The sequence below is a fragment of the Cavia porcellus genome, unplaced genomic scaffold (genome assembly GCF_034190915.1).
Source record: "Cavia porcellus strain 051 isolate PalLab524CR breed Dunkin Hartley unplaced genomic scaffold, mCavPor4.1 scaffold_4, whole genome shotgun sequence".
Taxonomy (NCBI): domain Eukaryota; kingdom Metazoa; phylum Chordata; class Mammalia; order Rodentia; family Caviidae; genus Cavia; species Cavia porcellus.
Window position 1 is genome coordinate 99,270,256 of NW_026947487.1, and position 14,104 is coordinate 99,284,359.

At 42.8% G+C, this 14,104-nt stretch overlaps 1 pseudogene; it reads left to right on the forward strand.

Moving 5' to 3' along the window:
- The first annotated feature begins 966 nt into the window (after positions 1-966).
- LOC100723099 (pyrethroid hydrolase Ces2e-like) overlaps positions 967-14,104 on the forward strand; it is a 32,302-nt pseudogene continuing 19,164 nt past the window's right edge.

The following is a 14,104-nucleotide window of genomic DNA, read 5'->3' on the forward strand; positions in this document are numbered from 1 at the left end:
TATTTTGATTCCCCACCAGCCATATATAACAGGGCCAGTTGGTATACATCCTCATCCACCCAAATATCTATGGATCTTAAAGCTAATTTTGTTGAATAGATGTCCAGTGGTATCTGATGTTTCCCTGGATTTTCAGTGTCTGCTTTGAGTCTTTCTCAGTTTGTCTCGCTGTCTGGCTCACTTTTTCAGGATCACTATATATGTAAATATTCAAAACATGCCTTGCTGCACACACAGAACTGCTCCTGAGATTCTTCCTCATTTACACTTTTACTGTTACCTTGACCATCATCAGTGTGAGGGGTTCAGTGAAACGGTGCAGTGGTGGCAGAGTAAGTGGGGACCTACACCCTAACCATGGTGGACAACAGCCCCCGTTAGGAAGAAGCACTGTTTTGTCCTATTATCAGAGAGTTTATAACACAACTCTGAGCTGGGTGGACCTGGAAATCTCTCAGCTGCCACAGCCCAGCTTTGCAATTGCCTTAAGGAAGGGTGCAGAGAGCATCTGCCCAAGCAGGTCTGAGACCAAGTGTTAGATCAGAAGGAATTTGATGAATCAATCACAGGTCTTGCTCATTGGGTGGAAATGAAAAGCCCAGTTCCCAGCTGCTTCAAGTGTTCCTAGATATGGTCACTGACGCAAAATGCCCAGAAGAGATTGATGCTTAGAACACAGCGCTGTGGGAGCCTGAGCTTGTTGGGGCTCTAAGAAGAGGTCAAGGCTGGCTGTCAGTGGAAGCGTAGGAAGCTTGAGATTCAGTCTGTGTCACTTCCTCCAGGCTGAACTGGCACAGCATGCTCCTGCTGACCAGTGACACTGCCCTTCTACACCTACCTGACCCTGTCCAGTAAGCGCCCCACCTCCTCTTTGCCGATTAAAACACTGGGCTGGGTGAGATCCTATCTTCATCTTTCTGTCAGTGAAACCTTGTGCAGCTCAAAAAGAGACTTGTGAACCCCACAATGCAACCAAATCAACTTCTTCCTCAACTCAGCACAGTGACCTGTGGGCTTCTGCTGCTCGTCATCTGTTGCCATGGGGAGATTCCTGCAAGTGCTGCAGCATCGAAGCTTACTATTACCAAATTATGCAAGGGCAGAACCTCAGGCTGTGGAAGAGTAGAGGGAGGGAGTCACAGGGAACAGGTGACCTTCTTTGAGGGAGCAGCTGGTGGACAGGTAATAGGTTGGGAATAGTAAGCAGGCTCAATACTACTAACCCAGAGCTCAAGTTGATGTCTGAAGCAGAGAGGTTCAGATCTGCCAAGGACCCAACACTCAGGGAGACGTGCAGTGCAAGGGCTCTTAGGAGCACTAGATGGGCAGTTCAGAAGCCTCCTGGCAGAGGAGCCAGGATTCCAGACATTTCCCCGCTGTGTGTGGCTATGGATAGCTTTATCTGGCCCTCAGGTGTAGCAACAGCAGTAAGAGCTTAATGCTGCCATTTATCTTGAAGAGTGACAAAACCTTTGCCAGAGAAGCTACCTGTCACACTCCAAAAATATCCAAGGCAAGGTTAATGGCCTGGAATGGGGATGGGGGGTGTGCAGGGGGGTTAACAGAAATCTCTGGGTACCACATCTAAGCACTAAACTGAAAGACCACATGGAGTATTCCATGTACCCCACCAAGGCAAAGGTACGACTTAGAAGGCACAGCACAGGTGCTCTGTGCCTGCCAGGTTCTCTCAAGGCTTTATCAGGAATTGATGCCGGGAGAACTCCGGATGCAATATGTGTGTGTGCACCCTTTGACACCCTCACTCAGAGTTCCTGCAAACTCCCACACTTTTCTGCAATCCAGTCTACCCCACTCACATACCTCTGCAGCCCACACTGCCAGGTCTCTCTCCTTACTTGCTATTGGCCAGGCTCTTTGAGGGCACCAGGATTTCCAGTGAGGAAGATTACTCTACATCACTGGTGGCTCCTGTTTAACCAGTTTTTGGTTTGGATTTATGTTCAGGGTCATTGAGGAGCCGTCAGAGGGCAGAGCTCTACCCTTCCTCTTCTGTCCACCTATACCTGGCTCCTCCACATGGACCATCTCAGTGACAGGATATTACATGCTGTGTCCCCAACTGCACCCAAGCATAGATGTGTACACTCATTCTTGGATTCCACCTAAATTGTCACAAATTTAGTTCTTTGAATTCTAGGGTTTTCTACCTCCTGACCTGGAGGACACCTTATACCACCATATAAGAGAGCTTCCTCTTCAAGGGTGCAGCACCATGGATGCACTCAATCTCCCAGCAAGCACACTGAAGCACACTGTGTCCTGTGCTATGCACCAGACATCATTGTCTGATAGTCACAGAAATTACGTGGACATAGATGCCAGGTGGCAAGGCATCTTGTGTAGGGAGCACGTTAGCCGGGAGATGAGTGCATATTTGGACTTGGTTGCTAGGCTGGCCTGTTGGGTCCCTGGGTGGATGCTGCCCTAGTCTCACCTGTACCTGGTGTGGATCTGGCTGAGGAGGAGAGCATAAGCTCTCCAGGATGTTTTGGGCTGCTAAACTTTTTCTTATAGAATCTGGCCCAGATTCTGCTACATTGCACAGAGGAGGAACCTCAGACAGCAGGAGGGAGGTCTCAGGGAGTAGAGATGATAGCAGGAAAACCATGGGCCTGACAGGACACCTCCCTGCAGCCTAAGGCACAGAGGTGATCAGGACTGACTTAAGGGGTGCATAGGAGCCCTGTAGTAGGCCTGATATGAGAAGATAACAAACACAATGTGCCCATCACCCACTTCCAACAATAAGCAGGATAAAATAAGTAACTTTATCTGGACTATTAGGTGACAATCAACTGTTTCCTCCCTTGCTGACTCCAGTCAGAGGCAAGGTCAGACTTATGGTTGGGTCACAGCTGCACGTCTCTCTCAAATGTGTCCTTACTATGTCACTCACTTTATATAGAATGCTTTCTGTATTTCATTCCACATCAAGTGTGAAATCCCAGAGGTCAGGAGATTTTTCAGTCCATTCTCACTTCTTCCCAGCACCTCACAGCATCTTTGTTGGAAAGTTCTTTAGCTGACATGACAGGTTTGCCAAGTGTCAAAGAATCTGAGTGGGCAGGGGGCGGGGGAATAGAATTTGGGCAGGCCCAGTGATGGTAGTGTTGGCTCAGGGCTTCTCCTCACAGCCAAGACAGGTGAAAAGCCAGGATTTTCAGATCAGGGTATCTGGAGACACCTGAAGGAAAGTGGTGGCAACAGCCACCGTGTGGGAGGAGCTGACTGGGCAGACCCAACACCGATTGCATCTCTACAGGGGTTCTGCCTTATGTTTCTGTTGCCCTTCAGACAGGGAATTCCCCATTACTTACCAGGGGATTTTCCAAATTAAATGAAGTCAATGCATCGGGGGCCATGTTCCACTCCAGGAACACAGTAAGGGCAAGTCACCCTCCACAGCAGACGTCTTTGCTGTCAAGTCCCTTGTTCAGGCACCAAATGTAGGGGTTTTGCAAGCAAAGGGAAAATAAAGGGAGGCACGCACTAAGGGTCAGCAAAATGGCTACTGCCCGGCCAGCATAAAAACAAAGAAACTCATACTGCATAGGCTTATATTACGTAACTTCTTTGTTTCTTGTCCTTACGGGACCTCAGGTTTTTACCTTGGGGTGGGAACATTTCAAGGCCTGCACTTTCTACCAAAACACTGTCAACTGGTTGTGTTCGGGGCAAAATGGAATCAATGTGGCCTCTCTACACATCTCTCTGCCCACAGCCCAGGACTCTGATAGCCCCATCTGACCACACACACAGGTCCAGTGCAGGGCCGGATCTTCCATGTGAGAGATACTATTGTGGACGACCACACTTCCTGGGAATTCCCTTCACCAAGCTACCTGTAGGACTGCTGCGGTTTGCACCCCCCCCCCAAATCCCCTGAGCCCTGGAATTGTGTGAGGGATGCAACTTCCTACCCTGCAAGTAAGTTCTTAGGGACCTAGAGAAGTTGATCCTGGGGAGGGTTCAGGTACTCTGAGTCCTACTTGATTTTGGTGTATGTGGGTAGCTGGCGGAGTTGAAATAATAGTCTATGCATAGCAGGGTATGAGTGGGGTAAAACTCATGTGGCATGTCTTGATTTCCCCAGATGATGGTATGGATCCACAGTGGTTCATTAGTTTCAAGGATGGTTTCAGTGACTGATGGAACCACTATGGCAGCTTCTGAAAACATAGTAGTAGTTACTATCCAGTACCATGTGGGTGTCCCCAGCTTCTTCAGGTGAGTCTGGGGCTGGAGTGGGAAATGTGGACAGAGCATAACCTGAATCCCTGTCCTTTCCACCTCTAGCACTAGAGACCAGCATGCTCCTGGAAACAGCTGTTTTCTGGACCTAGGGGCTGCTCTATGCTGGAAGTAACAGAATATTGCCAACTTTGGAGGTAACACTAACTGTGTCACCATTTTTAGACAGTCTGTCGGTGCAACGAGTGTCCTTCCTTGTCTCCCCCATGTCCTGAGGACTCTTTCATGCTTCTATCATGGAGAGTAGGGAAGCTGTGGTGCCAGGCCTCATCTCCAGCTCATCTAAGTATGTCTGCATGGTGAGTGCCCTCAACCATCCCCACCCAGGCCACCTTCCTCTCCTTCTGAGCCTCTGCTGCTCTAACTCTGGGATGATTGGGTAGTTCAGGTGCTTTAAAAATTGCTGCTTCCCTAAGAATGGCTGAAGTCCTGAGGTTCACAATTTACACACCTCTGCTTCACAGAGACTGAGTAATACTCTGTGACTGGCAAAGCTGTGTCCTGAAGCACGCACCATTGTCAAAATCCACGTAAGCAAGTGTAATGGCTCCTTTGGCTGAGATCTCTGTTGGAGTAATTTCATACCTGCAGCCATCTACCCAGGGTATCCCAGGAAATTTGGGGTCATTTGGACTCAGCATGTTCCTTTAGTGATTCCTTTCTCTGCCTGAGAGAATGAACCAGCCCTCTCCTATCCATTTACAGAAGGTGGCCAACCTGTCCAGCTGTGGGCAGGTAGACTCAGAGACCCTGGTGAGGTGCCTGCAAGGCACCAGTGAAGAGGAAATGATAGCTATTACCAAAGTAAGGCTGAATGTTCTCAAGTGTGGAGGAAGAGGGTTGATGGTGTGTGGGCGAGACGGTCCCTACTGCTCTGGACTAATTACCTCTTCTCCAAGTCTTGATGTCCTCACAGCTCTGGATGGGAAATGAGGGCCTAGATATGCAAAGCCCATTGGGGGTTATCTCAGGGTGGGCATGAGCATCCTGGGACGAATATGAAAAAAGTGGAAGTAACTCACTGAGCATAAGAAATTGCATGAGTTCCCTGACCTTGAATAACCCATCAGAACTTCATAAGCATTCCTACTGTTGTAGATGGGACTTTCCTGCCCTGGCACCCCCAGGAGCTGCTGGCCTCTCCTGATTTTCAACCTGTCCCCAGCATCATAGGTGTCAACAATGATGGGTGTGGATGCGCCATCCCCATGGTGAGCCTCTGTAGCTTTGGAAGCCTCTGTAGCTCTGTAACTTGGGTGAGGGGTTCTTAAGACTACACTGATACAGGCCTATCCTGCCCTCAAATTTATACTCCATCCTCCAACAACCAGGCCCTGGGCTTCCCTCAGAAGGAAACTGACAGAAATACCATACATGCTGCTCTGCAAAACTTATCAGCACAGATGGTAAGTCTATTGGGTCCTCCTCCAATGGACATGGCACCCCCACTTTCCTCTCCATATAGCCACACCCACAAAAACTGAATTACAGTATTTATATATCAGTAGATAGGGTCACCCCAGAGCTTGACCATTTCTTACATCCCCAGCCCCATTCCAGGCCCCATTTTCTCACCCCTAAGCTGCTGCCCATTCCTGTGCCCTAGAACCCACTTACCCTGACTCTCCATGCTCCTCCTGGTCTAGAAATTTCCTGCTAAGTTTGCTGACCCGGTGATGGAAGAGTACATAGGAGAGAGTGAGGAACCCCAAGACCCTAATAATACAGTTCGATGAGCTATTGGGAAACTTCCTGTTTGTGATCCCTGCACTTCCAGTGATATACTGTCAGTGAAGTACATCTGTCAGTGAAGCCTGACTGCCTAGGGGGCAGCTCAGAGCTGTGAGTTCCAGGTGAGGCTCATGGAGTCCAGGTCTGGTTCCATGTGTTTATCAAGCTGCTGGTGCTAGACAGTTGATGTCCTTCATCTTAATAAAGCTTCATAGTTAAATCTGAGCAAAAAGATTAATGCTGAATGTATCATGTTCATCTATTTCAAAATATACTACACAGCCATAGTAACAAAACACATGGCACTGGCACAAAACTAAATACATTGGAAGGAAGATGGCAGCGTGATAGGTACAGGGTAGAGAGCGTCTCTGAGAAAAGCAACTCGGATGCTAGAATTTAACACCATGAAGAAGACCAGACGAAGGAGAGGAATTCTTACAATCCAGGAAGAAACTGAGGAAAAAGATAAGAAGGAAGGGAAAACGTGGACAAAAGCTGGAACCAGACACTCTCACTTGGGCTGGTCCCATGCTGTGCTGGGAGCACTTTGGAGTCGGACAATTCACAGTCGCACTGAAGTCACAGTCATGTTGAAGTCATAGTAGCTCTGCCGAGATCGGGAGTTTGTGAGCCAGGGCTCTTGGTGGGAGGAAGCAGCAAATTGGAGAGAGGAACCAAAGTAGAGAGCTGCATTAATCCCTGGTGAGTGCTGGGAGATGGGTCCCACGGAGAGGGTGACTGGCTGGACGACATATTGGAGTTGGGCACGACAATCCTGAATCCAGAACCCCAGTGGCATCAGTTAGCCACCCCTGGTGGCTGCTAGGATCTGCTTGGGCTGGGGTGTGCCCCTGGTTAGGACCCAATAGGGAGGAAACTGCCTGAACCTGTGACATCTGCACAGCACAGACTAACATGCTGAAGGCACTCGTGAGTAGACTGGCTCAGAGGAGAGGGGCCAGTCCGCGTCATCCCTGTGTACACCTCAGATCAATAGTAAACTGGAGAAGGCAGCAATACTGCAGCTAGCACACTTCAGAAAAACCATAGGAAATATGGAAAGGGCCTGAGACCTCCACCATACACCTGTCTGAGAGAAACTAGAAACATGACAAGAGAAAGAAATAAGAAAAATCCTCCAGCCACTGATCCAGGGAAAATCAGTCCAAGAGAGGTAGATACAGAAGAGATCCAGGGCAGCAATCATGCAATATTGGCCACAGCATCCACAGAAATAAAAAAAAAATACCTTGGTGACATCATAGACGAACTTAAAACTGAAATTCTAATTCAAGTGAGGCAAGATATAAAAAAATTAATAAAAGAAATGCTAAGCTGCTCTCAAGAAGACACAGATGGAAGAATGGAGGAACCCAGAAAAAGAAGAGAAACCTTTGATGAAGAATATAAACAAAATCTAGAATACATGAAACAGATCTGAAGAGATTATCAGGAAATTAAAAGATCCATTGAAAGCTGGCAAAATGCCTTGACAGAAACTAAAGTTAGACTTTCAAAACTTGAAGATAGATTTTCAATGTGTGATCATGAAAGAAAAGACCTCTTAAAAATAACAAGGAACCAAGAAGTAACATTACAAAGGCTAGAGGATGACAAGAGAATCTATAACTTATGAATAAAAAATGTGAGTGAAGAAGCAGGAGTAAACACAAATGAATTACAAAGGCTATTCACAGAAATAATTAAGGAAAACTTTTCAAGCATAGGAAAAGGAAATACTATCCAGATATATGAGGCATACAAAACTCCAGCCAGCTACAAGCAAAACAGATCTACACCCACACATATAGTAATCAAGATCCCAGAAATTCATCACAAGAACAGAATATTAAAAGCAGTCAGAGAAAAGGAACAGATTACCTATAAAAGAAAACCCATCAAAATCACAACTTCTCAACACAAACTATCAAATCAAGAAGAGCCTGGAGTGAAGTAGTCCAAGCCCTGAAAGAAAATAACCTCCAACCCAGATTGATGTACCCTGAAAAATTCTCTCTCAAAGTTAATGGAGAAACAAGATGTTTCCACGACAAAGAGGAACTGTGGGAGTTTGTGACCACCAATCCAACCCTACAAAAAAATGCTGAAGCACATTCTAGAGAGAGAGAGAGAAAAATAACAGGATTCTAGCAACAGTGACAGAGAGGCCTTAATGAACTGGGCAGACGACAGTGGAATGAAGGAGAAAAGTAAACAATCAATAGCATAGAGAGATGAGGAAGAGAAGGTTGGCTATAATCTCTAATACAGATGGCCTTGATACACTAACAAAAAGAAACAGGCAGAACATACCAGGAGATAGGGTCTGTTGAGGTTCTCTGAAAAGGAAATATACTCAACCTGAAAGAGGGTTAATAAACCAAAAGGCAAAGATGAGAAAAGGATGCTCTATGTGACAGGGAACCAGAGAGAAATAGACACAGTTTGTCCAGCAGCTGCAGATAGGGTGGAAAGTCATGACACTTTTGTGCAGTGGAGAACTACTCAGCTTTAAGGAAGGAAAACCTTGAGGCTTTAGTAGGTAAAGGAACACAGCTCAAGATCAAGCTCAGGGGTAAAAAGGTTCAGCACTATTTACATAGATAACGGGTTGCTTTCCTAATCTAATAACTAAAGGACCCAAAATGTACAAAGCACCCTGAGAAAGGAAAAGGGGAGGAATTGTCTTTAAAAAAGGAGGCAGAGGACATTGTTAATAGTGTATCAGGATTTAAAAGGCACAGTAGTCTTATCGCTCTGTTTAGTTTGATTTTATTCTGTTACTAGTCTGTCTACTAGTACTAGATTTTAGGGCACAGACAGCTATCCCCAAAATAGCAGGATATACTATGGTAACTATTCTTAATTTCCTATTAACTTAAACTGAAGCCCTGTATTACTTACATTGTCTTATTATGACTGATCTTATTGGAATCTGATTTGTTAGATCACTGTTTTATCTTGACATTTTATTCAAATTTGGTATGCTTGATAGTATCAAGTCTAAGAGTAGAGGCAACGACTCTGAAGATGAAAAGATGCAATAAGATACCCATTCCGGTTTGATTATTAACTGCTTTTGAAGTCCTACAATGTCTCCAATGTTGTGTTTTTATTAATATTACTATGTAGTGCTATGTTCAGTTATATTATGCCTGATGATATAGACAATTCTATTGAAAATAACAAGAGAAAGCATGGTAACTACTGTAGATAACCTAGTATTGTGGTTTTATATATCTTTTTCATTTCATGTTTTTCTAGGAATTTGTTGTTGTCTTGTTTTGATCTGTTTTTCCCTATAATATGGAAAGGATAGGTACACATGTAGAGATTCACACATGTGTAGAACTTCTAAACCGTTTAAGAGAATAGATTGTATAATACACGATGTAATGAGCATACTCTGAAAAAGAAGAGACACTAAGATACCCAGTGCTAATTCTGTAACATTATGATATAAAATCTAGCAATACTATTATTCTCTGTTCAGACTGACATTAGTCTAGTCTCTTATGTTTAATTTCAACATGCATAAAGATATGGACAGCTATTTCGAAGAGAACAAGAGACATTATGGCAGCCATTGTTGACTCTCCTATTGTCTGGTCTTGAAGACCTAAAATGCCTTCATCATCCTTTCTGATCAGTTTAGTACTATTTAGTTTGATATGAATTCACTGTGTGTGAAGATATGGACATCTATTTGGAAGAAAACAAGACACAATATGATAGACAGTGAAGATCTCCGGTGGTCTTGCTTTGAAATCTGTGTTTCTTAAATTGTTTTCTTATGATCTGTTCTGTTGTTTATTATGTTTAATTTTACCCTCTTTAAAAAATTTTGAAAACTAAATACATTGACCAGTAGAATTGAATAGAAGACACAGAAACAAACCCACACTACTAGATCCATCTGCTTCTTGAGAAAGGAGTTTAAAGCATGCTGGGAAAAAGACAGCCACTGTAACAAATGATGCTGTGAAAACTGAAGAGCCACAAACAGACAATGGATACCAGGCCCTCATCTCTCACTACAAAAGTCAACTCAAAATGGATCAAAGAGGAGCTGGGGATTTAGCTCAGTGGCATAAGCACCTGCCTTGCAAGGAAGAGGTCATGAGTTTGATCCCTGGTACTGATTAAAAAACTTTTAAAAAATAGTAAAAAACAAAATGGATCAAAGAGCTTGAAATTTGAAACTTTTAGAAGAAAATTATCAAAGCTCATGCACTTCTGGATAGGGTTCCAATAATACAGCAAATCATAGCAAAAATCAACAAATTCAAAAGCTTCTGCACAGCCAAGAAAACAATCAACAATCAGTTGAAGGGACAGCCTATAAATGGGGGCTGATCTTTGCAGGCTAATCTTCCAACAGAAAATGAATATTCAGAATATAAAGAGAACTCCAAATATTTCACACAAGTAAGTTGAGAGACACTTCTCAAAAGAAGGAGGACAACCATGTGTGGTGGTTCATACCTGTAATCTTACTTACTCAGAAGGTTGGGACGCATTGTAAGTTAGTTTGAGGACAGCCTGATCTACACAGTGAGACTGTATCTCAAAAAAAATTTTTTAAAGGAAGAAATGCAAATTGTCGATAAGTTTATGTAAAACTTTTCACATTTTAGCATTCAGGAAAATGCAAGTCAAAGCTACATTTAGATTCCATTTCATCTCAGTCAGAATGGTTGTCATCAGCCAAGCTTGGAGGCATGTGCTTGTAATCCTATGAGACTGAGGCCTGAGAATTGCAAGTTCAAACTCAGCTTGGGTAAGACCCTCTCTAAAAGTAAAAAAAAAGTTTAAAGGCCTGGAATGCATCTCAATATTAAGTACTTGGTTTCAATTCCCAGTATAGCAAAATAGACAGCTAAATAGATGATAGATAGATAGATAGATAGATAGATAGATAGATAGATGATAATAGAGAAAGAAAGAAAGAAAGAAAGAAAGAAAGAAAGAAAGAAAGAAAGAAAGAAAAAGAAAAAGGCCTATGAGGGTTTAGCAAGATTGGAGTTGGAGGCTGAAGCCTAGGCTAGATGACCCAGAGAAACCTAGCTAAAGTTTGGTCAAGGAGAAAAATCTTTGACATCAATAAGTGAAATTGATGTCTAAGGATTAAACTGAGGGTTAGGAGCCCACAGGAAATTACAGCCTCTCCTGGACCTGGAATCAACATACCTGGAAAAGAACAATTTAGCAAAGCAAAGGATAAGAGCTCTAGGATCAAAAAGGAGCCTACGGGAAAGCTAAGACTCACTGAGAAACTGTAAAAAGTACAGGGAAAAGAATGAAGCAGTCTGGAACTCCAACTAGAGCTTCAAAAGAAGGAGACCTGACTCTTCAAACAGAAGGTAAACCCAGCCTGGCCAGAATGCTGGTACACACCTGTAACCCCAGAACTTGAGAGGCTGAGGCAGGAAGATCTCTGAATTTGAGGCCAGCCTGGGCTACATAAGCAAGTTCAAGGCCAGTCTGCACTACATAGTGTGACCCTGTCTCAAACAAAAATAAAAAAAGAAAGGAAAGAAAGCAAGCCTGGGAAATGGTCAGCAGCTCCAGGGAGAAATAATGGACCAGCGATGCCAGCCCAGGAAAATGCCACAATCACTGTAAACTGCAAATATAATGTGGACTTGACACTTAAAGTAGCTCCATCTGCATGGCAGCCTAGCTTGGGAGAAGAAATTCAGTAATTTCTGGTGAGGACACAGGACAGTAGAGATGGAATCCTCTACACTGCTGGTGGAGGTAAATGGGTACAGCTGCTGTGGAAATCAGTGTGGATGCTGCTCCAAAAACTGAAATAGAAGCACCACGTGACCTTGCTGGACCAATCCTTGGTAAATACTTGAAGAAGTTGAAACCATCATACCAGGGGCAATTGAAAGGCGCATGTGTATATTTTTTAAAATGTAATACAGTAGAAGTGACAATACCAAGAACAATGGGATAAATGTGCTCAAATCATAGGGGAGTATTTTGATTATTTTGACAGGTATTAATGGCAATGTTTTTTCTGTAATGAATTCTGAAATTTAAACTTCACCCTATTTTCTGATCATACCACATACTATAGAGACAGCAGCATACCCAAATTCATTGCAGTGGATTTCACAATAGCTAAGCTGTGGAAATAGAGTAGGCCCCCATCAGCAGAGAGTGGATGAAGTATGGCACAGTGAGGTCCTGTCTCCAAGAAATTAATTAATTAGTTAATTAAAAATTTACGAGAGAGAGAAAGTAGAAGAGTAAATAGAAGAAAAGAGGAAGTGAATCCCTAAACTTTTTTGGCTCCTCCAATAAAAATCTGCTATATATTTTTGTTTCCTTGTACAAACATTCCATACTGTGGTCCATCTGCCTGTTATTCACCCAGAGTATTTTCTGTGTGCCATTAAAAGGTTCCATCCCTGTCCCAACCCTCCACCCTTATGATTTCCCTACCTCTGTACCACTGGCCCTTCCTGGGAAACAGTTTTCCCAGGGAGAAAGTCCCCTTCTGTTTCATTCATCACATTTAAGCTTAAACACAGGGTATTCTGAATTTGGTATAAAAAAAAAGATACGTGTGGAGAAAAGCAAACACTTCTCTACTGTCGTGGCATGTAGACTGGTGCAACCACTGTGGATGTGGCTATCAGTATGGAAATTCCTCTTAAAATAAGGACTAAAATCTCCATTTGACCCAGCTATTCCTCTTCTTGGTGTCTTCCCAAAAGAATTTGAATCATCACACCACAGTGATATATGCATACTCATGTTTACAGAAGCACGGTTTGTAAAGTTAAATGTTGGAAACAATTCAAATGCCCAGCAACCAATGAATGGATAAAAAAGCATGTTAAATACACATAATGCAGTACCACTCTGCCATAAATAAGGATAAATGAGACATTTATTGCTAAATGGATGGACCTTGAAACCATAATCTTAAGTGAAATAAATTGGACAAATATGTAAATATCATATTGTCTCACTGGTGTGAGAAACTGAAATAAAAACCAAATTGTACAAGAGATATTGTACCAGAGATACGGCGAAATGGGATGAAACTGTTCAAAACGAAAAGAGAATTAGGAAAGAAGGAGAAAGGAAGGAAGTAAAAGGAAAATGAGAAGAGAAGGATAAAATGAAAACAAAGCTTTGTAAATAAGGAGAAGAAGAGGGGTTAAAAGGAGGGGAGGTAAATGGAAGAGATCAAGTTATATCACGTACAGGTATAAATTCTCTATGAAGAATGTGATCATTACATACATCTAAATTTACCAATAAATTTAATTAATCATCACATAAAGAGTAGATTTCTATCGCCAGATCTTGGAAACAACCCAAGTGTCCATCAACTGAGGAATGGATAAAAAAGTTGTATTTCTATACAATGGAGTACTACTCAGCTATAAAGAAGGACACATTGAGATATCTATCAATAAATGGGTGCAGCTTGAGACCATACTCATAAATGAAATAAATCAATCTCACATGTGTGAATATTGAATAGTTTCCCTAAATGTAAGAAATGCTTCAGATATATAAAAGTATGTGGTAATCAAGTATGTGGTAATTCAAGGCCCCATTATGTGGCCTTGAAGCCTTGTAAAGTTTTCACTCATTAATTGGAATGGCTTTATTCTGGACTGCTTGATATTATGGCCTGTGATGAAATGAACAGCTATTTTGAAGAAAACAAGTCATCATAATAACTAGTGCTGATTTACTATCATCTTGTTTTGAAGCCCCACCAAACTATGGCTCTTCTGTTTCCATTGGTTTTATCATGATGTATCTTACTGGATTTTATTATATGTGATAGTATAAACAAAAATTGTTATAGGCAAAGAGATAATACAGAAACCATTGTTTGTTTTCTGTTAGCTGGTTCTAAATACCCTACAATGCTTCCATCCACTTGAATGGTTTTACACAGACTTAATATGTTTGATGCTATAGTATATGAAGTTATATTCAAATATTTCAAAGAAAAAGACACTATGGTAACTACTATTAAGTCGGGTTATTTGGTGGTGAAGCACTATGTTGCTGAAATTGTCATGCTTTGACCTCTATTGTTATGTCTTCTTTTATC